The 26,107-nt window shown below is 35.7% G+C and overlaps 1 long non-coding RNA gene across 1 annotated transcript; it reads right to left on the reverse strand.

Annotated features, from left to right (window-relative positions):
* Positions 1-1,661: 1,661 nt before the first annotated feature.
* On the reverse strand, positions 1,662-6,337 carry LOC134714180 (uncharacterized). Its single transcript, XR_010106507.1, has 4 exons — positions 5,703-6,337; positions 5,019-5,086; positions 4,189-4,248; positions 1,662-2,198 (listed from the first exon to the last, which is right to left on the reverse strand). It is a non-coding gene; the product is annotated as an uncharacterized LOC134714180 (long non-coding RNA).
* Positions 6,338-26,107: the final 19,770 nt, after the last annotated feature.

The following is a 26,107-nucleotide window of genomic DNA, read 5'->3' on the forward strand; positions in this document are numbered from 1 at the left end:
AAGATTTTGCTTAAATGACTTGATAAAAATGTTGAGCTTCACCTCCAAATTAGGAATATTCAGCTTTTTAAAAATGAAATGTATGGATGAATACCAGCATTCAATATTATTATTAAACATGTTTTTGTTAATACACATATATGTATCATACAGTAAACCATCGTTCATATTCAGTGGCGGATCTAGAAATTTTCATAAGTGGGGGCCCGCTCCAGTCATGCTTCAGTGATTCCCTATATAAGCAACCAATTTGTTTCCCAAAAAGGCCCCCCCCCCCCCTTAATCCACCTCTGATATTCTTTATTTTAAACCAATATTTTAGCATTGATAATACAACTGAAAAATATAAAGGGAATTTACCAAGCTCTCCTAGCACAGCTAGGTTAGAAGACTTTTTGTTTAGACCTTCTATATACTTCATATATCTTAAATTGGATTTATCTAAAAAAAATCATTCATATAAATATGGTGTAATAATTTAAATATTCACTTTCTTTCTGGCATGCTGCAGAGCTAGTTTTAAACATATCTGTAATTTTACTGCTATACATTAAAATGGGTTTTATTGTATGGTCACATATATATAATAAGCGTAGAAATACTTGGATTGGAAGATAATAAAGATCTTTGCAATTTCAATACAGCTTTTAGTGATTTTTTGTATATAATTCTTCCTTTCCTTGCTTCAAAAGTCCACTAGATATAAATTTTAAACCTAAATACTTATAATTTTTAACACATTCTATTGTATCTTTTTCGAAATAAAAATATTCTTTTAAAAGTTTACCAGGTTTGTTAAATATAATAAATTTGGTTTTAGATAGATTGACCTTTAAACCCTATTTAGTGCAAAATTTTGATAAATCATCAAGTCGTTTTTGAAGACCTGCCTTGGAACTAGAAAAATAACAATATCATCTGCATACATGAGGCAGTCAATCCTGCGACCGTTTATATCAAGTGTCTGGGCTTCCCTTAAATGCATCCGGTAAATCTTGAAAAGATGTACAATTATGAGCCATTTGTAAAAGTCTTATAAAATCTTATCTATTCTTTAATAGTTTTTGATAACTTTAACTGGTCAATGATAAAGCTATGAAAAGTCGAGAGAGAACATTTTCCCAGCCAAAATACCAATGGCTAATATCTTAAAAACAAGCACATTGACATCTATATTTTTTTGCTTTTTTGATTCCTCAATTAATCCCCTATCAATATATTCTAGTTCTATGGAAAGTTACTTGTTCTCAACTGAGCAGCAAACTTCCTTTTGGGTTAGATTAACGGTGAGGTTGAGGGTTAAAGTAAAGGATGGTAGTGAGTTTTAGGGTTAAGGAAATGCTTTATTACTGTGCAATTAAGTGCTCTATATTTTGTTACTTAGTGAGATAAAAAAGAAAGAGATTATTTTAGGGAGTTTGCTTCTCTGTTTCAAAATAATTTACTTTTCAAAAGACTAGTTTACATTGACAGGGGATTAATAAAGGAATCCAAAGAGCAAAAAAAAATAGGTCACCATGCTCGTTTGATACATTAGCCATTGAAATTTTGGCAGGAAAATGTTCTCTCTTGACTTTTCATAGCTTTATCATTGACAAGTTTTAAAAGTCCTCAAAAACTATTAAAAAACTATATTTGTCAAAGCAACACGAATGGTCCCATCCCAAAAAATTGTAAAATCTGCAATTTCAATAACACATGTGGACATTAACATGATGGTAGTCTCACATATTAAAAATAAGCTCAAAATCTGGAGGCTTATAGAAAAAAATCTGTATGACTTCGATTTTCAATAATTTCTCAAAGTCCAAAGCCAGTAATTTCGGCAAAAATTAGCTTACAGTCAACCATAAAAGACTTTTTTATTCTATCAAATTGTCAACCATTACAATTATAATTTTCCAAAATGATAAGTATAAATTAACTATTTTTATAACTATAATACAAGTTTTTTATTTGCATAGGAATACATATCAAAAGCCGGAACTAAATATCTGTATCCTACATTTGAGCCAAATGAATAACAGCATTCAAAACAACAATTTGTTAATTTACAGTAAATAGAAAAAATAACAGCATAAAAAAATGAATCATTTGGCTTTCAGAATTCTCATTTAAATATTTTATTGAACAAAAAAGCAATATATATCTTGTCTGCATGATGGTTATTGTCCATTGGATTGACCACACAAGGGCACCTGTAAAAGAAATAAAATGATATTTCATTTCTTGACAATCCATAGTAATTTCAAGTAATGTTAAAATATATGAATTATTTGAGTGGTAATTTTTCTTTTAAATAAAGAAATTTTGTTGTATATAAAAATATATGTTTTCTATTCAAATTTATTGATTTACTAAAAAATATTTCAAAAGAGATTGTGCAGCTGAAAAAGAAATAAAATGGAAATTAGCCATTTTAATAAGCTTATTTGAATTTTCAAGGTGTTAACATCGCTGTAACCAATATTGAATTAATCATTTATTGGGTGTCAAACAAGAGCAGAAGCTATAAAGCTGAAAATTTGAAAAATTTACATTATATGATAAAATTATAATTATTCAGGATATTTTCGATAATGTATCATTGTTTGGTTCTAGTTTTATGACATTTACTTTGTTTTCTCCATATATATATTGAAGAAATAAATTCTTTGGAAATTTGTATTGAAAGAAATACAAAACTGATTCAGAAGCAAAGTTTAATATAATTAAGACATTTTATCTTTTGACAGCACTTGCCCAAATAAATGTGAGGTTATCTCCCCTTTTCAAGTATTCACAATTCTTTAATATAATAAAAACAATGGTTCTCTTAATGATTCAGTTCATGGTTATTAGTTTAAAGTTTACAAATTTGTAAGGGTTCCGCAGAACCCAGTGTCTCGCCTACTTTTGCTGTTAATCGCAGGCTCAACAAAAATGAGGAAAAAAATCAATAAAAATATTTCTCTTGATACTATCTTATGATTGTACGAAGCTTCTGTCCAAGTTGGTAAAAATCTAGGATAGTTAATGAATCTAATAAATGTTTTGAAAACTTTAACTGACTGTATGTAATGTTAACTGGAAGAAAATCTAAGTCCATTTAAAAGTAAAATACAGAAAAAATGGAGTTGTCTTTTTACAAAATTTACTTCTGGATACTATCTTATGATCATAAATAAGCTTCTGTCCAAGTTTGGTAGAATCCCAGGAAAGTTTAAGAAAGTAATTAAAATTTTAAAAACTTTAACCACATAGTGAATGTAATGTTTCCCCGCAGAAAAACTAAGTAAAATTAAAAGTAAAATACGGAAAAAATGGATTTATTTTTTTACAAAATTTACTTCTGGATACCATCTAATGATCATAAACAAGCTTATGTCCAAGTTTGGTACAAACCAAGGACAGTTTAAGAAAGTTATTAAAATTCTAAAAACTTTAACCACAGAGTGAATGTAATGTTTCCCTGCAGAAAAAACATAAATAAAATATGGAAAAAACAGAATTTCATTTTTACAAAATTTACTTCTAGATACTATCTTACTATCATAAACAAGCTTCTGTCTAAGTTTGGTAGAAATCCAGTATAGTTTAAGAAAGTTATTAAAATTTCAAAAACTTTAACCACAGAGTAAATATTTGTGGACGCCGCCGCCGCCGAGGGAATGTAGGATCGCTTAGTCTCCCCTTTTCGACTAAAGTTGAAGGCTCAACAAAAATGGTATAAGAGAAAGTAGTTAAAAAGGACTATAATCCTTCTGAACATTAAAAACATCTGATTTACATCTATAAAGGCTGTAGTAGAAAATATAAATATAATTGCAAATAATCAAGATTTATAGATATTTAAACTGTCCATAATTAAAAAGATTACATCAATTAATTAAATTTGAATATAGGTAGTAATGCCCTTTAACATCAGGCGTCAAGTAGTCATTATTTAATGACTTGCACATGACTCGATTATAAAAAATATTCTTCTCATGATTTGTCAAAGGTCTCAAATAATGATCGTTACCATTATTTTTTTGATAAAAAACACTTGATTCGTCAAAATTTGTTTGATTTTTTCCATTTACTAAAACTTGAAATTTTATTCGTGCTCCAAATTTTACATCATTCAGTAAGAATTTTTACCATTATTGGTTAAAGAGGTACCCCATTACCACCCTCTTGCATGTTGACAAATAAATATATTCTCACCTCAAAAAAATCCAAATTCTTCTCAAGCCAGTATCCAAAAGGACAAGCTGTGATGTTAACCTGTAATACAAAGTTGAATCAGTTAACTCTTCAAAAAATCTACAGTGGTACCCAACACTTTAACTAAAAGTAATTTGGCTCATTTAATTTTCTTAAAATTTTGACCCTTTGACAGAAATATAAAAATTTCAAAAAATTTGAACCAACCGTTTAATCAGAAAAATTACACTGGTTATATAGCAGTTTGACAAACACTTATTTTGATCATTGAGAAGCTTATTACTCCCTTATGAACACAACATCATTAAAATGTTCTGCTGATTTTACAGAGTTATCTCCCTGTAGTGTTAGGTACCACCTTAAACAATTTTCATTGTGATTGAGGAAAACTTGGATTTTTTTGGAAATTTGTAGAAAGTTGGTCGATAGAAAATTGAAACTTTGAACATTTAAGTTTGTGGTTCATAATTACTAAAGAAATTCAGTGGACATTTAGTTTCAATCTTGATAAATAGAAAAAAAGCAAAAACAATTTCTGTTTAAAGCTTGACAGTATCTTTACTATCTTGAACCATTATGTACCCCTTTCCTCTGGAGCTGAACATCTCCATGTAATTCAATCTTTATGATACTTGAACCATTATTAAGTTGACATCAAACACTTATAGATTAAAATAAAATATAAAATATAGTTCCAATGTCCCACTTGTTGCACTTATTGAATATTTCCATAGGGCATAACTCTTTTAAAAAAGTTGATTGTCCACCATTATAGAAATTGTCAAAGATATTATGCGTTGCGTGGGGGATAAAAATTTGGGTATATGTACCAATATGTTAGCAGTATCAAATCACCAGTTCTTACTTCCAACACCATGGAATCAGTCCTCACATCAGCCTATAAACAAATAATAAAAGCAATATACTTGTATGAAACATTCCTTTTACAGGTCAATTCAAACACTATAGATATCTTTCTCAAAACAGTTTTGAAATTAGTTTGGCGTTCATTATCACTGAACTAGTATATATTTGTTTAGGGGCCAGCCGAAGGATGCCTCTGGGTGAGGGAATTTCTTGCTACATTGAAGACCTGTTGGTGACCTTCTGCTGTTGTTTTTTCTATAGTCGGGTTGTTGTCTCTTTGACACATTCCACATTTCCATTCTCAATTTTACTTATAACACATACTTGTTAAACAAATCCATTGTGCTTGTATTGATAGAAAAAAGTCAACTGATAAAGATTTCTTGTGGATATGCCATACTGTCCTCATTAATTTCAAAGACCCATGAAATTCTGTTGTGCAGTTTTAGGGGACTTGAAGCGAAGCTGTTGCAACAGTATAGGCCAAAATTTTAAGTTCAGAGGGGCATAACATAACTCCTAGAAAAAAAATTAAATCATAATTTCTTGTAAACATGCACAACTATACATAGTATTGTGTATGTACTACATTGTTTTATGAAATTCTTTTCAGAAATTCAAAAATTTATGTAATGATTAAAACTTACTTTAAAAGTCTGATTCAATTGCTATTTCCAGTCTCAATCCTTATGGACAAACCCAAAGCTGATCTACAATGTTTAATCTAACCTACATATTCAGTTACACAAAAATATTCTGTATTTTGGCAAATAGGATATGAATGATGTAAAAAACAAAAGTTTGTCTTGCTTAAAAATTTAGCTTCATATAAAATCCATGGCTCCACCCCATGAAAATCAATTGGTCTGTGAATATTAATAATACTTCAGTTAAAAAAACATGATTTATTTATTTGTGTCTACTTTCTATATTAGTTGTTTTTTATGTGCCTCGTACAAATCTAGTGTATGAAGCCAAAAGAACCATATTTTCCCAGTTAATTCTTATTGTCCCAGGTTAGCACATTGTTGAGCATTCACAAACATGTTTAATCAGTGGGAGATCCAGTACTTTTAATAAGGTGGTCCCACTGACTGACCTAAAAAAAGGGGGCACTCCAGTCATGCTTCAGTGATTCCCTATATAATGAACTCGTTTTTGGAGGTATGAATGATACACATTCAAATCAATATATTGTTTGATGTCTTGTGTTCTTTCATGTACATTTTCATTTCTATAAGATCTATAAAAATTGTTTGTCTTAAATAAACTTGCCTGATTTAGTTCATGGTTAAGCCTTGGTTGATGATCTCTCTAAACATCTTTCTTAGAGCTGATATTGAGTTCAAGCTGTTTTGAAGTGCTTTTGGTTTGTATGATATCAAAATCCATTTAAATACCTGAAATGTCACAAACATGTTTATTTCTTTCTTCACAATAATTTCTTTTTTCCAATTATGATGATTTATTGGATTAAGGATGTATTCTTCTGACTTTTCAGTCTCGTTCAGTCTCGTTGAAATCTCGTTCTTAAATTATTTCCAAAACATATGATAGAAGTGGAAAATATCAATGAATTTTAAAAATATTATAATCAAACATAACTCTGTGAAAAAATTGTGTAATTACCATGAACAGTTTTTGAATAATCCACTTTTCAAATTTTACGAACATTCAAGTTTTGAGAAAATGGGTGAGGGATACAAAAAATGATTTTACAAGAATAATATACATCCCATCTCATTTTGGTCTTTTCAAATTTCTTAGATATGTATTTTTTCAATCATTTATAACAAAAAAGTTGAATTAATATGCATTTTGTTCTTTAAAATGAGAAAAATCATTAAAATACAAAATTGGCAGTATGGTAAATTTTACACAAAAAAGCATCAAAATATGATAAAACTTTCTTATATTAACACCTACCTATAGTTTTTGTAAGTTAAATTTATTCAGATTGGTCCACTTCATCTTTATGGAAAGTATGAAAAAAAGTTTAATTGTGGAACTGTGATTTTTTTCACGATAATAGCCCCAAAATAGGTAAAAATCGATGAAAAGTGAGAAAATCATGAAAATTGGGCATTTTCAAAGGGCCGTAGCAAAAAAAGAAGCACACCACCATATGATTTTTTCTTCACCAATTGTTTTGTTACAGTCTTATAAAGCTAAAAATCAGGTTAAGAAAAAAAGTTTAATTCTAGAAATTTTTGGCTCCTCAGAGGTGTACATCCTTAAATTATAATATTACCTATTTAGTTCCAGATGTGGATTAAATCATATCTAATATTTTGGAAATTTGCAAAAAATTGGTTGTAAACCACAATTTCTTCTACCCGTAAAAATTATCATTTAGAATGTTGCTTTCTAAGCGACAGTTTGTAGTCCCCAGAAAATGAAGCAAATGCATTGGTATGCAACACAAGTATTATAAGTATATAATAAAATGAAAACTCAAACAGTGTTGAAAACATTAGGATTGGTGCTTATGCAAAATGCAAATTTAGCATTTAAAACTTTATTGGTAATTGGAATATTTCATGCTCTTCTCATAGGCGGATTTAGGAAGGGGGGGGGGGGGGGGGGGGGCTCCCTTTTTGGAAAACATTTTGGTTGCTTATATAGGGAATCACTGAAGCATGACAGGAGCGGCCCCCCTCTTAGGTCAGTCAGTGGGCCCCCACTTATGAAAATTTCTGGATCCACCACTGCTTCTCGTAATCATTCTCAATTCTTTGTAGATGAGATTGTCATGTTAGAGCACAGAAAACAAAAACCAAAATGAAATGTAGGTGGATAAAAGATCAGCTGATGTTGGACCAAATGAAACGATTTTTTGAATGAAACAAAATTAATGTCAGTTACCGGTAACGGAAATGAACAAAATCCGGAAATCGTAAATTTTTCAAAATAAAAAAAATCAGGGCAGGCTGGGATGAAAATCTATCAATTAATTTTCGTTGGCCTTAGGAGAAATAATATCAAACAGCTGTAACTCAAAATATTGACAATTCTATGTAAAGGGGTTCGAAAATCCGTTTGACAGCTTCAGTTTTTGACCTTTTTTAAATGGACCAAATAACTACTCAACATTATGCTCCCAATTTATTATCCAATACCTTTTAAATATTTCATGCAAGAATTATTAAATATCTTTTAAATATTTTAGGCATAAAATATAAAATAATGAGTAGTTAACAGGGGTATTACCTCCTTTTAATTAAAACCTGATATTTTAATAATGAAACTGGCAACCTATAGTCAACTAAGATTGGAGTCTAGTGCACCCACAAGAGCAGATTCGAACTCACAACCTCAGTGTTGAATAGCTAGTGATTACAGTAGTAACCACTCTGCCACTGAGGCCCCCACAGCAAAATTTAATGGTTTAAAATAAATTAACTACTATTTCTTAAATTTGAGAGAATAGTTGTATACAATACCTCTTCTATTCCGTCGTATAACATTGATTGATAAATACTGCACTTAGATATGAAATAGTGCTACATACTCATGGTATATCCATAAAAAGATTGAGTCTTCTACAAGTATAGAGACAGTGTCAATAAAAATGAAATTGAAGTCAAATACATATAAAAAAAAACACATTACAAAATATTTTGCCATAATTTTAAAATGCCTCAAATAAAGATTCCAAGGTGGAAATAGTTTATGATCTGAGAAAAATATGTTTTCTTTTAAAAAAGACCAGAGTACAAAATGTATTCAAAGCTAAAAATTTCTTCTTTTGGATATCACCAACTTATGGGTATAGGAAAATGTGGTATGAGTGCCAAGAATACAATTCTCCATCCAAATAACAATTTATAAAAGTAAAGCATTATAGGTCAAGGTATGGCCTTCAACACTAAGCCTTGGCTCACACGAAAAACAAGCTATAAAGGGCCTAAAAAATTACTATTGTAAAACCATTCCAAGAGAAAACCAACGATGGTTTGTATGGTAATTTAACACATTTCCTAATTGTTGTGGTTAACGTATTTTAATGATGAGCAAGTTATCTCGTTAAAAACATAGAAATGCTAAATATTGAACAAATAAATGGAGAACGTGTCCCTCCATTCCCCTTCCACTAGTTAAAAGTAAAAATGAAATTGTTGATCTTAAACTTTCGATTTGAATTTAATTTAAGAGTAGAATCTATTTTATATTCTATGACTAAACCAATAAAAAAACATTAACCAACCAAAAAGGTTTGACATTAAATATGAATTTCCTTAAAAATAATTTATTCAAACATAAAAAGAAAGGACAAGTGTCATTGCTTTTTTTTCAAAAATAAATAAGAAGATTACCAGCCTTTATCTTGGATATTGGAGAAATTGTTGAAAACAGTGAAACTTTAAAATTTCAAGCCTCACTTTTAAAACATACATTTTTTTTCTTCAAATTTATAATTTATTGATTGCATGGTTAATAACTTTTTCAACATACACAATGTTAAAGAGATTTTGATTCAAAATGTTTTTTTAACTTTATTTTGAAAATTATAAACAAAATTAAAAGCTTAAGGTGGTGTTACCCAACACCTTCACTAAAATTAATGTGGCTTTTTGAATTTTCATAAAGTGTTGACTAAGCATTTACTTTGACCCTTTGACAACAATATTTAAAATTTCAAAAAAATTTAAACCAACCTCTTTATCAGAAAAATTACTGGTTATATAGCAATTTGACAAACACTAATTTTGATCATTGAGAAGCTTAATATTCCCTTAACAACACAACGTCATTAAAAAGTTTAGCTGATTTTACAGAGTTATCTCCCTGTAGTGTTAGGTACCACCTAACCTGGACCCCTGTTGTGTTCACTTATGGCTACACTGACAACAGGTATGGCCTAAATCCTGTGGTCATAATTCTGACCACAGTATTTAATAATTCGACGAGACTATAACATCATGTGATATGTATTATGTATTATACTGATAGAAAATCAAACAGAAATTAGCACATTTATAACTTCTTTTAGTTCTTATGGGAATAAAAGATACCAGCTCAGTTTGTCAAGAACATGTTAACACGCTCGTTAATCATTTATCTGTGCTACCACCATGGAGTTTATCAACAGATACTATTTTGCGGCATCGCAGTATTAACATTTGAGGCCAATTTCCTATGACTTTAAGTGGCCAATTTATTAGCAAATTGTTGAATTTGTAAGACTTGTCCAATTAATGACAAGGTGACAATATCTCCAACCCGTTCCTTTGGTGCGAAGCTATAGATAGAACAATGGACCAGTTTAGGTACCACCTTAATGCACTATAAAATTTGGTCTTTTCAATCTCAATTAATATCAAATATCAAATGTATATCATTTCAAAATTACATAAAAAGACCCCTCTGAATAACACACACCATGTCCTGAAAAACAAGATACCACTGAACTATCCATAGTCTAGAACAAAAGCAAGAAACAGTCAATAAAACCTGACCAATCAGAACTAGCTCAGAAAACAACTATGTTAATTGTTAGAAAAGACTTTGCACTTGAAGCACAATGTATTTCTGAAATGATCATTTGATATTTGTTTTGTCAATAGCAAATTGTTTTCAAATTAAGATTACTATTTTGTTATAAAATTCTACTATTAAGGTGGTACATCTGACCTTCAAAACAGAGGTACTCCAAAAATAACCCCTGGTTTTCCAGAAATCTTAAATAATTATACTATGGAGCGCATTCAGCCTGAATATTTAAGCAAACTGATAGACAAGTGAATTTTGGCTCAAAATGGTTGAAATATATTTCTCTTTCATCAAAAGTTTCATTTCTGCAAATTTGTTGGTTAAATTAAGTAAACAATGACATCAAAAGCACTGTTTTATGTAAGAGTAGGCCTACTTTTACATACATTTTAAATTTGAATGAGTAATTTGTGGTCTTGTCACGGAATAGAAGTTCCTTCATAATATAAGTTCCAAATGGAAAAACTATTCTGGAATATTATTTCCACAGGAATAAATATTACAGTAGATGTTCCTAACGGAATAAATATTATAGAATATTTGTTCCAACATGTACAGGTATTATGACATTGTTTATAATAAAGTTTCCACTGGAACTTCTGTTAGGTGAAACGCCTAAATAACACTTAGAAGCTCAATGATAAAAAAAGTCTGTTAAACTGCTATATATCAAATGAAATTATTCTAATAAAAAGGGTGGCTCAAGTTTTTGCAGATTTTTATATTTTTATCAGAGGCCGCCCGTCCTGTGTGTTGAAAACAATGAGGATAAAAACATCTTTTTTGCTGTTTACGGGTACAGTAGCTGCATGTGCAAATAAGAACTTATCGAGTTGATATTTATTGATTTTACTCACGTGAAATTTAAATAATGTTTAAATAGTTCTATTTCAACAAATCATATCACAAACAAATAAAGAGGTTTTTTTATTTCAATTTAAATTTGGTGTTGCAATACTTTTTTCCATGTGTACATTTAAACATTTTCTCATTGTTGAAGGACTGGTCTGTGAACTTGAATATGAAGAACAGCAATACAATAAAAGGGTTTCTTTGCTGTAGACCAAGTAAATTTGACATTTTCCATCTCATATTCTTCTATTTTTTCCTGCTTCTTTAACAGGGAAGTTAGAAAGAACCCATCGAGCGTATCTTTAGTTTGGCTACATCATTTTTTCCATGTGGACTGCTTCCCAAAAATGACACCAGATAATCTCCAGAAAACTTCAGCATGACATCTCAAAGTCCCCTTCTACAGGCATGGGCAGGAAGCCTGTAGCTGTCGTAGGCCGCTAGCGAACATCCGAGGCCGCCCGTCCTCGCGAGTCTGCGACGTAGGCCATTTCAACATCCATGACTGTCGTCCCATTTGGAGGTCACCAGCTACTTCCAGGAAACGCCACAAGCAGCAAAATCACTTAATCCTACTTACATTGCCTATATTTCTTCAAGTCTTTCACTGTAGGCTGCTTAATTCTTCTGTCCATCCTCCTTGGTAGAATTGGAAATAAAAGAAAGTCATTATTATTCACATTAATGTACACAAATCAAAACATTTTTATACACAATTTTTTATATCTAAACATTTTCTCATTGTTGAAGGACTGGTCTGTCAACTTGAATATGAAGAACAGCAATACAATAAAAGGGTTTCTTTGCTGGAGACCAAGTAAATTTGACATTTTCCATCTCATATTCTTCTATTTTTTCCTGCTTCTTTAACAGGGACGTTAGAAAGAACCCATCGAGCGTATCTTTAGTTTGGCTACATCATTTTTTCCATGTGGACTGCTTCCCAAAAATGACACCAGATAATCTCCAGAAAACTTCAGCATGACATCTCAAAGTCCCCTTCTACAGGCATGGGCAGGAAGCCTGTAGCTGTCGTAGGCCGCTAGCGAACATCCGAGGCCGCCCGTCCTCGCGAGTCTGCGACGTAGGCCATTTCAACATCCATGACTGTCGTCCCATTTGGAGGTCACCAGCTACTTCCAGGAAACGCCACAAGCAGCAAAATCACTTAATCCTACTTACATTGCCTATATTTCTTCAAGTCTTTCACTGTAGGCTGCTTAATTCTTCTGTCCATCCTCCTTGGTAGAATTGGAAATAAAAGAAAGTCATTATTATTCACATTAATGTACACAAATCAAAACATTTTTATACACAAAGTTTTATATCTAAACATTTTCTCATTGTTGAAGGACTGGTCTGTGAACTTGAATATGAAGAACAGCAATACAATAAAAGGGTTTCTTTGCTGTAGACCAAGTAAATTTGACATTTTCCATCTCATATTCTTCTATTTTTTCCTGCTTCTTTAACAGGGACGTTAGAAAGAACCCATCGAGCGTATCTTTAGTTTGGCTACATCATTTTTTCCATGTGGACTGCTTCCCAAAAATGACACCAGATAATCTCCAGAAAACTTCAGCATGACATCTCAAAGTCCCCTTCTACAGGCATGGGCAGGAAGCCTGTAGCTGTCGTAGGCCGCTAGCGAACATCCGAGGCCGCCCGTCCTCGCGAGTCTGCGACGTAGGCCATTTCAACATCCATGACTGTCGTCCCATTTGGAGGTCACCAGCTACTTCCAGGAAACGCCACAAGCAGCAAAATCACTTAATCCTACTTACATTGCCTATATTTCTTCAAGTCTTTCACTGTAGGCTGCTTAATTCTTCTGTCCATCCTCCTTGGTAGAATTGGAAATAAAAGAAAGTCATTATTATTCACATTAATGTACACAAATCAAAACATTTTTATACACAATTTTTTATATCTAAACATTTTCTCATTGTTGAAGGACTGGTCTGTCAACTTGAATATGAAGAACAGCAATACAATAAAAGGGTTTCTTTGCTGTAGACCAAGTAAATTTGACATTTTCCATCTCATATTCTTCTATTTTTTCCTGCTTCTTTAACAGGGAAGTTAGAAAGAACCCATCGAGCGTATCTTTAGTTTGGCTACATCATTTTTTCCATGTGGACTGCTTCCCAAAAATGACACCAGATAATCTCCAGAAAACTTCAGCATGACATCTCAAAGTCCCCTTCTACAGGCATGGGCAGGAAGCCTGTAGCTGTCGTAGGCCGCTAGCGAACATCCGAGGCCGCCCGTCCTCGCGAGTCTGCGACGTAGGCCATTTCAACATCCATGACTGTCGTCCCATTTGGAGGTCACCAGCTACTTCCAGGAAACGCCACAAGCAGCAAAATCACTTAATCCTACTTACATTGCCTATATTTCTTCAAGTCTTTCACTGTAGGCTGCTTAATTCTTCTGTCCATCCTCCTTGGTAGAATTGGAAATAAAAGAAAGTCATTATTATTCACATTAATGTACACAAATCAAAACATTTTTATACACAAAGTTTTATATCTAAACATTTTCTCATTGTTGAAGGACTGGTCTGTGAACTTGAATATGAAGAACAGCAATACAATAAAAGGGTTTCTTTGCTGTAGACCAAGTAAATTTGACATTTTCCATCTCATATTCTTCTATTTTTTCCTGCTTCTTTAACAGGGACGTTAGAAAGAACCCATCGAGCGTATCTTTAGTTTGGCTACATCATTTTTTCCATGTGGACTGCTTCCCAAAAATGACACCAGATAATCTCCAGAAAACTTCAGCATGACATCTCAAAGTCCCCTTCTACAGGCATGGGCAGGAAGCCTGTAGCTGTCGTAGGCCGCTAGCGAACATCCGAGGCCGCCCGTCCTCGCGAGTCTGCGACGTAGGCCATTTCAACATCCATGACTGTCGTCCCATTTGGAGGTCACCAGCTACTTCCAGGAAACGCCACAAGCAGCAAAATCACTTAATCCTACTTACATTGCCTATATTTCTTCAAGTCTTTCACTGTAGGCTGCTTAATTCTTCTGTCCATCCTCCTTGGTAGAATTGGAAATAAAAGAAAGTCATTATTATTCACATTAATGTACACAAATCAAAACATTTTTATACACAATTTTTTATATCTAAACATTTTCTCATTGTTGAAGGACTGGTCTGTCAACTTGAATATGAAGAACAGCAATACAATAAAAGGGTTTCTTTGCTGTAGACCAAGTAAATTTGACATTTTCCATCTCATATTCTTCTATTTTTTCCTGCTTCTTTAACAGGGACGTTAGAAAGAACCCATCGAGCGTATCTTTAGTTTGGCTACATCATTTTTTCCATGTGGACTGCTTCCCAAAAATGACACCAGATAATCTCCAGAAAACTTCAGCATGACATCTCAAAGTCCCCTTCTACAGGCATGGGCAGGAAGCCTGTAGCTGTCGTAGGCCGCTAGCGAACATCCGAGGCCGCCCGTCCTCGCGAGTCTGCGACGTAGGCCATTTCAACATCCATGACTGTCGTCCCATTTGGAGGTCACCAGCTACTTCCAGGAAACGCCACAAGCAGCAAAATCACTTAATCCTACTTACATTGCCTATATTTCTTCAAGTCTTTCACTGTAGGCTGCTTAATTCTTCTGTCCATCCTCCTTGGTAGAATTGGAAATAAAAGAAAGTCATTATTATTCACATTAATGTACACAAATCAAAACATTTTTATACACAATTTTTTATATCTAAACATTTTCTCATTGTTGAAGGACTGGTCTGTGAACTTGAATATGAAGAACAGCAATACAATAAAGGTGTTTCTTTGCTGTAGACCAAGTAAATTTGACATTTTCCATCTCATATTCTTCTATTTTTTCCTGCTTCTTTAACAGGGACGTTAGAAAGAACCCATGGAGCGTATCTTTAGTTTGGCTACATCATTTTTTCCATGTGGACTGCTTCCCAAAAATGACACCAGATAATCTCCAGAAAACTTCAGCATGACATCTCAAAGTCCCCTTCTACAGGCATGGGCAGGAAGACTGTAGCTGTCGTAGGCCGCTAGCGAACATCCGAGGCCGCCCGTCCTCGTGAGTCTGCGACGTAGGCCATTTCAACATCCATGACTGTCGTCCCATTTGGAGGTCACCAGCTACTTCCAGGAAACGCCACAAGCAGCAAAATCACTTAATCCTACTTACATTGCCTATATTTCTTCAAGTCTTTCACTGTAGGCTGCTTAATTCTTCTGTCCATCCTCCTTGGTAGAATTGGAAATAATAGAAAGTCATTATTATTCACATTAATGTACACAAATCAAAACATTTTTATACACAATTTTTTATATCTAAACATTTTCTCATTGTTGAAGGACTGGTCTGTGAACTTGAATATGAAGAACAGCAATACAATAAAAGGGTTTCTTTGCTGTAGACCAAGTAAATTTGACATTTTCCATCTCATATTCTTCTATTTTTTCCTGCTTCTTAACAGGGACGTTAGAAAGAACCCATCGAGCGTATCTTTAGTTTGGCTACATCATTTTTTCCATGTGGACTGCTTCCCAAAAATGACACCAGATAATCTCCAGAAAACTTCAGCATGACATCTCAAAGTCCCCTTCTACAGGCATGGGCAGGAAGCCTGTAGCTGTCGTAGGCCGCTAGCGAACATCCGAGGCCGCCCGTCCTCGCGAGTCTGCGACGTAGGCCATTTCAACATCCATGACTGTCGTCCCATTTGGAGGTCACCAGCTACTTCCAGGAAACGCCACAAGCAGCAAAATCACTTAATCCTACTTACATTGCCTATATTTCTTCAAGTCTTTCACTGTAGGCTGCTTAATTCTTCTGTCCATCCTCCTTGGTAGAATTGGAAATAAAAGAAAGTCATTATTATTCACATTAATGTACACAAATCAAAACATTTTTATACACAATTTTTTATATCTAAACATTGTCTCATTGTTGAAGGACTGGTCTGTCAACTTGAATATGAAGAACAGCAATACAATAAAAGGGTTTCTTTGCTGTAGACCAAGTAAATTTGACATTTTCCATCTCATATTCTTCTATTTTTTCCTGCTTCTTTAACAGGGACGTTAGAAAGAACCCATCGAGCGTATCTTTAGTTTGGCTACATCATTTTTTCCATGTGGACTGCTTCCCAAAAATGACACCAGATAATCTCCAGAAAACTTCAGCATGACATCTCAAAGTCCCCTTCTACAGGCATGGGCAGGAAGCCTGTAGCTGTCGTAGGCCGCTAGCGAACATCCGAGGCCGCCCGTCCTCGCGAGTCTGCGACGTAGGCCATTTCAACATCCATGACTGTCGTCCCATTTGGAGGTCACCAGCTACTTCCAGGAAACGCCACAAGCAGCAAAATCACTTAATCCTACTTACATTGCCTATATTTCTTCAAGTCTTTCACTGTAGGCTGCTTAATTCTTCTGTCCATCCTCCTTGGTAGAATTGGAAATAAAAGAAAGTCATTATTATTCACATTAATGTACACAAATCAAAACATTTTTATACACAATTTTTTATATCTAAACATTTTCTCATTGTTGAAGGACTGGTCTGTGAACTTGAATATGAAGAACAGCAATACAATAAAAGGGTTTCTTTGCTGTAGACCAAGTAAATTTGACATTTTCCATCTCATATTCTTCTATTTTTTCCTGCTTCTTTAACAGGGACGTTAGAAAGAACCCATCGAGCGTATCTTTAGTTTGGCTACATCATTTTTTCCATGTGGACTGCTTCCCAAAAATGACACCAGATAATCTCCAGAAAACTTCAGCATGACATCTCAAAGTCCCCTTCTACAGGCATGGGCAGGAAGCCTGTAGCTGTCGTAGGCCGCTAGCGAACATCCGAGGCCGCCCGTCCTCGCGAGTCTGCGACGTAGGCCATTTCAACATCCATGACTGTCGTCCCATTTGGAGGTCACCAGCTACTTCCAGGAAACGCCACAAGCAGCAAAATCACTTAATCCTACTTACATTGCCTATATTTCTTCAAGTCTTTCACTGTAGGCTGCTTAATTCTTCTGTCCATCCTCCTTGGTAGAATTGGAAATAAAAGAAAGTCATTATTATTCACATTAATGTACACAAATCAAAACATTTTTATACACAATTTTTTATATCTAAACATTTTCTCATTGTTGAAGGACTGGTCTGTGAACTTGAATATGAAGAACAGCAATACAATAAAAGGGTTTCTTTGCTGGAGACCAAGTAAATTTGACATTTTCCATCTCATATTCTTCTATTTTTTCCTGCTTCTTTAACAGGGACGTTAGAAAGAACCCATCGAGCGTATCTTTAGTTTGGCTACATCATTTTTTCCATGTGGACTGCTTCCCAAAAATGACACCAGATAATCTCCAGAAAACTTCAGCATGACATCTCAAAGTCCCCTTCTACAGGCATGGGCAGGAAGCCTGTAGCTGTCGTAGGCCGCTAGCGAACATCCGAGGCCGCCCGTCCTCGCGAGTCTGCGACGTAGGCCATTTCAACATCCATGACTGTCGTCCCATTTGGAGGTCACCAGCTACTTCCAGGAAACGCCACAAGCAGCAAAATCACTTAATCCTACTTACATTGCCTATATTTCTTCAAGTCTTTCACTGTAGGCTGCTTAATTCTTCTGTCCATCCTCCTTGGTAGAATTGGAAATAAAAGAAAGTCATTATTATTCACATTAATGTACACAAATCAAAACATTTTTATACACAATTTTTTATATCTAAACATTTTCTCATTGTTGAAGGACTGGTCTGTGAACTTGAATATGAAGAACAGCAATACAATAAAAGGGTTTCTTTGCTGTAGACCAAGTAAATTTGACATTTTCCATCTCATATTCTTCTATTTTTTCCGGCTTCTTTAACAGGGACGTTAGAAAGAACCCATCGAGCGTATCTTTAGTTTGGCTACATCATTTTTTCCATGTGGACTGCTTCCCAAAAATGACACCAGATAATCTCCAGAAAACTTCAGCATGACATCTCAAAGTCCCCTTCTACAGGCATGGGCAGGAAGCCTGTAGCTGTCGTAGGCTGCTAGCGAACATCCGAGGCCGCCCGTCCTCGCGAGTCTGCGACGTAGGCCATTTCAACATCCATGACTGTCGTCCCATTTGGAGGTCACCAGCTACTTCCAGGAAACGCCACAAGCAGCAAAATCACTTAATCCTACTTACATTGCCTATATTTCTTCAAGTCTTTCACTGTTGGCTGCTTAATTCTTCTGTCCATCCTCCTTGGTAGAATTGGAAATAAAAGAAAGTCATTATTATTCACATTAATGTACACAAATCAAAACATTTTTATACACAATTTTTTATATCTAAACATTTTCTCATTGTTGAAGGACTGGTCTGTGAACTTGAATATGAAGAACAGCAATACAATAAAAGGGTTTCTTTGCTGTAGACCAAGTAAATTTGACATTTTCCATCTCATATTCTTCTATTTTTTCCTGCTTCTTTAACAGGGACGTTAGAAAGAACCCATCGAGCGTATCTTTAGTTTGGCTACATCATTTTTTCCATGTGGACTGCTTCCCAAAAATGACACCAGATAATCTCCAGAAAACTTCAGCATGACATCTCAAAGTCCCCTTCTACAGGCATGGGCAGGAAGCCTGTAGCTGTCGTAGGCTGCTAGCGAACATCCGAGGCCGCCCGTCCTCGCGAGTCTGCGACGTAGGCCATTTCAACATCCATGACTGTCGTCCCATTTGGAGGTCACCAGCTACTTCCAGGAAACGCCACAAGCAGCAAAATCACTTAATCCTACTTACATTGCCTATATTTCTTCAAGTCTTTCACTGTAGGCTGCTTAATTCTTCTGTCCATCCTCCTTCAAGTTGGTAGAATTGGAAATAAAAGAAAGTCATTATTATTCACATTAATGTACACAAATCAAAACATTTTTATACACAATTTTTTATATCTAAACATTTTCTCATTGTTGAAGGACTGGTCTGTGAACTTGAATATGAAGAACAGCAATACAATAAAAGGGTTTCTTTGCTGTAGACCCAAGTAAATTTGACATTTTCCATCTCATATTCTTCTATTTTTTCCGGCTTCTTTAACAGGGACGTTAGAAAGAACCCATCGAGCGTATCTTTAGTTTGGCTACATCATTTTTTCCATGTGGACTGCTTCCCAAAAATGACACCAGATAATCTCCAGAAAACTTCAGCATGACATCTCAAAGTCCCCTTCTACAGACATGGGCAGGAAGACTGTAGCTGTCGTAGGCCGCTAGCGAACATCCGAGGCCGCCCGTCCTCGCGAGTCTGCGACGTAGGCCATTTCAACATCCATGACTGTCGTCCCATTTGGAGGTCACCAGCTACTTCCAGGAAACGCCACAAGCAGCAAAATCACTTAATCCTACTTACATTGCCTATATTTCTTCAAGTCTTTCACTGTAGGCTGCTTAATTCTTCTGTCCATCCTCCTTCAAGTTGGTAGAATTGGAAATAAAAGAAAGTCATTATTATTCACATTAATGTACACAAATCAAAACATTTTTATACACAATTTTTTATATCTAAACATTTTCTCATTGTTGAAGGACTGGTCTGTGAACTTGAATATGAAGAACAGCAATACAATAAAAGGGTTTCTTTGCTGTAGACCAAGTAAATTTGACATTTTCCATCTCATATTCTTCTATTTTTTCCTGCTTCTTTAACAGGGACGTTAGAAAGAACCCATCGAGCGTATCTTTAGTTTGGCTACATCATTTTTTCCATGTGGACTGCTTCCCAAAAATGACACCAGATAATCTCCAGAAAACTTCAGCATGACATCTCAAAGTCCCCTTCTACAGGCATGGGCAGGAAGCCTGTAGCTGTCGTAGGCCGCTAGCGAACATCCGAGGCTGCCCGTCCTCGCGAGTCTGCGACGTAGGCCATTTCAACATCCATGACTGTCGTCCCATTTGGAGGTCACCAGCTACTTCCAGGAAACGCCACAAGCAGCAAAATCACTTAATCCTACTTACATTGCCTATATTTCTTCAAGTCTTTCACTGTAGGCTGCTTAATTCTTCTGTCCATCCTCCTTCAAGTTGGTAGAATTGGAAATAAAAGAAAGTCATTATTATTCACATTAATGTACACAAATCAAAACATTTTTATACACAATTTTTTATATCTAAACATTTTCTCATTGTTGAAGGACTGGTCTGTGAACTTGAATATGAAGAACAGCAATACAATAAAAGGGTTTCTTTGCTGTAGACCAAGTAAATTTGACATTTTCCATCTCATATTCTTCTATTTTTTCCTGCTTCTTTAACAGGGACGTTAGAAAGAACCCATCGAGCGTATCTTTAGTTTGGCTACATCATTTTTTCCATGTGGACTGCTTCCCAAAAATGACACCAGATAATCTCCAGAAAACTTCAGCATGACATCTCAAAGTCCCCTTCTACAGGCATGGGCAGGAAGCCTGTAGCTGTCGTAGGCCGCTAGCGAACATCCGAGGCCGCCCGTCCTCGCGAGTCTGCGACGTAGGCCATTTCAACATCCATGACTGTCGTCCCATTTGGAGGTCACCAGCTACTTCCAGGAAACGCCACAAGCAGCAAAATCACTTAATCCTACTTACATTGCCTATATTTCTTCAAGTCTTTCACTGTAGGCTGCTTAATTCTTCTGTCCATCCTCCTTGGTAGAATTGGAAATAAAAGAAAGTCATTATTATTCACATTAATGTACACAAATCAAAACATTTTTATACACAATTTTTTATATCTAAACATTTTCTCATTGTTGAAGGACTGGTCTGTGAACTTGAATATGAAGAACAGCAATACAATAAAAGGGTTTCTTTGCTGTAGACCAAGTAAATTTGACATTTTCCATCTCATATTCTTCTATTTTTTCCTGCTTCTTTAACAGGGACGTTAGAAAGAACCCATCGAGCGTATCTTTAGTTTGGCTACATCATTTTTTCCATGTGGACTGCTTCCCAAAAATGACACCAGATAATCTCCAGAAAACTTCAGCATGACATCTCAAAGTCCCCTTCTACAGGCATGGGCAGGAAGCCTGTAGCTGTCGTAGGCCGCTAGCGAACATCCGAGGCCGCCCGTCCTCGCGAGTCTGCGACGTAGGCCATTTCAACATCCATGACTGTCGTCCCATTTGGAGGTCACCAGCTACTTCCAGGAAACGCCACAAGCAGCAAAATCACTTAATCCTACTTACATTGCCTATATTTCTTCAAGTCTTTCACTGTAGGCTGCTTAATTCTTCTGTCCATCCTCCTTGGTAGAATTGGAAATAAAAGAAAGTCATTATTATTCACATTAATGTACACAAATCAAAACATTTTTATACACAATTTTTTATATCTAAACATTTTCTCATTGTTGAAGGACTGGTCTGTGAACTTGAATATGAAGAACAGCAATACAATAAAAGGGTTTCTTTGCTGGAGACCAAGTAAATTTGACATTTTCCATCTCATATTCTTCTATTTTTTCCTGCTTCTTTAACAGGGACGTTAGAAAGAACCCATCGAGCGTATCTTTAGTTTGGCTACATCATTTTTTCCATGTGGACTGCTTCCCAAAAATGACACCAGATAATCTCCAGAAAACTTCAGCATGACATCTCAAAGTCCCCTTCTACAGGCATGGGCAGGAAGCCTGTAGCTGTCGTAGGCCGCTAGCGAACATCCGAGGCCGCCCGTCCTCGCGAGTCTGCGACGTAGGCCATTTCAACATCCATGACTGTCGTCCCATTTGGAGGTCACCAGCTACTTCCAGGAAACGCCACAAGCAGCAAAATCACTTAATCCTACTTACATTGCCTATATTTCTTCAAGTCTTTCACTGTAGGCTGCTTAATTCTTCTGTCCATCCTCCTTGGTAGAATTGGAAATAAAAGAAAGTCATTATTATTCACATTAATGTACACAAATCAAAACATTTTTATACACAATTTTTTATATCTAAACATTTTCTCATTGTTGAAGGACTGGTCTGTGAACTTGAATATGAAGAACAGCAATACAATAAAAGGGTTTCTTTGCTGTAGACCAAGTAAATTTGACATTTTCCATCTCATATTCTTCTATTTTTTCCTGCTTCTTTAACAGGGACGTTAGAAAGAACCCATCGAGCGTATCTTTAGTTTGGCTACATCATTTTTTCCATGTGGACTGCTTCCCAAAAATGACACCAGATAATCTCCAGAAAACTTCAGCATGACATCTCAAAGTCCCCTTCTACAGGCATGGGCAGGAAGCCTGTAGCTGTCGTAGGCTGCTAGCGAACATCCGAGGCCGCCCGTCCTCGCGAGTCTGCGACGTAGGCCATTTCAACATCCATGACTGTCGTCCCATTTGGAGGTCACCAGCTACTTCCAGGAAACGCCACAAGCAGCAAAATCACTTAATCCTACTTACATTGCCTATATTTCTTCAAGTCTTTCACTGTTGGCTGCTTAATTCTTCTGTCCATCCTCCTTGGTAGAATTGGAAATAAAAGAAAGTCATTATTATTCACATTAATGTACACAAATCAAAACATTTTTATACACAATTTTTTATATCTAAACATTTTCTCATTGTTGAAGGACTGGTCTGTGAACTTGAATATGAAGAACAGCAATACAATAAAAGGGTTTCTTTGCTGTAGACCAAGTAAATTTGACATTTTCCATCTCATATTCTTCTATTTTTTCCTGCTTCTTTAACAGGGACGTTAGAAAGAACCCATCGAGCGTATCTTTAGTTTGGCTACATCATTTTTTCCATGTGGACTGCTTCCCAAAAATGACACCAGATAATCTCCAGAAAACTTCAGCATGACATCTCAAAGTCCCCTTCTACAGGCATGGGCAGGAAGCCTGTAGCTGTCGTAGGCTGCTAGCGAACATCCGAGGCCGCCCGTCCTCGCGAGTCTGCGACGTAGGCCATTTCAACATCCATGACTGTCGTCCCATTTGGAGGTCACCAGCTACTTCCAGGAAACGCCACAAGCAGCAAAATCACTTAATCCTACTTACATTGCCTATATTTCTTCAAGTCTTTCACTGTAGGCTGCTTAATTCTTCTGTCCATCCTCCTTCAAGTTGGTAGAATTGGAAATAAAAGAAAGTCATTATTATTCACATTAATGTACACAAATCAAAACATTTTTATACACAATTTTTTATATCTAAACATTTTCTCATTGTTGAAGGACTGGTCTGTGAACTTGAATATGAAGAACAGCAATACAATAAAAGGGTTTCTTTGCTGTAGACCCAAGTAAATTTGACATTTTCCATCTCATATTCTTCTATTTTTTCCGGCTTCTTTAACAGGGACGTTAGAAAGAACCCATCGAGCGTATCTTTAGTTTGGCTACATCATTTTTTCCATGTGGACTGCTTCCCAAAAATGACACCAGATAATCTCCAGAAAACTTCAGCATGACATCTCAAAGTCCCCTTCTACAGACATGGGCAGGAAGACTGTAGCTGTCGTAGGCCGCTAGCGAACATCCGAGGCCGCCCGTCCTCGCGAGTCTGCGACGTAGGCCATTTCAACATCCATGACTGTCGTCCCATTTGGAGGTCACCAGCTACTTCCAGGAAACGCCACAAGCAGCAAAATCACTTAATCCTACTTACATTGCCTATATTTCTTCAAGTCTTTCACTGTAGGCTGCTTAATTCTTCTGTCCATCCTCCTTCAAGTTGGTAGAATTGGAAATAAAAGAAAGTCATTATTATTCACATTAATGTACACAAATCAAAACATTTTTATACACAATTTTTTATATCTAAACATTTTCTCATTGTTGAAGGACTGGTCTGTGAACTTGAATATGAAGAACAGCAATACAATAAAAGGGTTTCTTTGCTGTAGACCAAGTAAATTTGACATTTTCCATCTCATATTCTTCTATTTTTTCCTGCTTCTTTAACAGGGACGTTAGAAAGAACCCATCGAGCGTATCTTTAGTTTGGCTACATCATTTTTTCCATGTGGACTGCTTCCCAAAAATGACACCAGATAATCTCCAGAAAACTTCAGCATGACATCTCAAAGTCCCCTTCTACAGGCATGGGCAGGAAGCCTGTAGCTGTCGTAGGCCGCTAGCGAACATCCGAGGCTGCCCGTCCTCGCGAGTCTGCGACGTAGGCCATTTCAACATCCATGACTGTCGTCCCATTTGGAGGTCACCAGCTACTTCCAGGAAACGCCACAAGCAGCAAAATCACTTAATCCTACTTACATTGCCTATATTTCTTCAAGTCTTTCACTGTAGGCTGCTTAATTCTTCTGTCCATCCTCCTTCAAGTTGGTAGAATTGGAAATAAAAGAAAGTCATTATTATTCACATTAATGTACACAAATCAAAACATTTTTATACACAATTTTTTATATCTAAACATTTTCTCATTGTTGAAGGACTGGTCTGTGAACTTGAATATGAAGAACAGCAATACAATAAAAGGGTTTCTTTGCTGTAGACCAAGTAAATTTGACATTTTCCATCTCATATTCTTCTATTTTTTCCTGCTTCTTTAACAGGGACGTTAGAAAGAACCCATCGAGCGTATCTTTAGTTTGGCTACATCATTTTTTCCATGTGGACTGCTTCCCAAAAATGACACCAGATAATCTCCAGAAAACTTCAGCATGACATCTCAAAGTCCCCTTCTACAGGCATGGGCAGGAAGCCTGTAGCTGTCGTAGGCCGCTAGCGAACATCCGAGGCCGCCCGTCCTCGCGAGTCTGCGACGTAGGCCATTTCAACATCCATGACTGTCGTCCCATTTGGAGGTCACCAGCTACTTCCAGGAAACGCCACAAGCAGCAAAATCACTTAATCCTACTTACATTGCCTATATTTCTTCAAGTCTTTCACTGTTGGCTGCTTAATTCTTCTGTCCATCCTCCTTGGTAGAATTGGAAATAAAAGAAAGTCATTATTATTCACATTAATGTACACAAATCAAAACATTTTTATACACAATTTTTTAAATCTAAACATTTTCTCATTGTTGAAGGACTGGTCTGTGAACTTGAATATGAAGAACAGCAATACAATAAAAGGGTTTCTTTGCTGTAGACCAAGTAAATTTGACATTTTCCATCTCATATTCTTCTATTTTTTCCTGCTTCTTTAACAGGGACGTTAGAAAGAACCCATCGAGCGTATCTTTAGTTTGGCTACATCATTTTTTCCATGTGGACTGCTTCCCAAAAATGACACCAGATAATCTCCAGAAAACTTCAGCATGACATCTCAAAGTCCCCTTCTACAGGCATGGGCAGGAAGCCTGTAGCTGTCGTAGGCCGCTAGCGAACATCCGAGGCCGCCCGTCCTCGCGAGTCTGCGACGTAGGCCATTTCAACATCCATGACTGTCGTCCCATTTGGAGGTCACCAGCTACTTCCAGGAAACGCCACAAGCAGCAAAATCACTTAATCCTACTTACATTGCCTATATTTCTTCAAGTCTTTCACTGTAGGCTGCTTAATTCTTCTGTCCATCCTCCTTGGTAGAATTGGAAATAAAAGAAAGTCATTATTATTCACATTAATGTACACAAATCAAAACATTTTTATACACAATTTTTTATATCTAAACATTTTTCTCATTGTTGAAGGACTGGTCTGTCAACTTGAATATGAAGAACAGCAATACAATAAAAGGGTTTCTTTGCTGTAGACCAAGTAAAT

Source organism: Mytilus trossulus, chromosome 4, assembly GCF_036588685.1.
Source record: "Mytilus trossulus isolate FHL-02 chromosome 4, PNRI_Mtr1.1.1.hap1, whole genome shotgun sequence".
Taxonomy (NCBI): Eukaryota; Metazoa; Mollusca; class Bivalvia; order Mytilida; family Mytilidae; genus Mytilus; species Mytilus trossulus.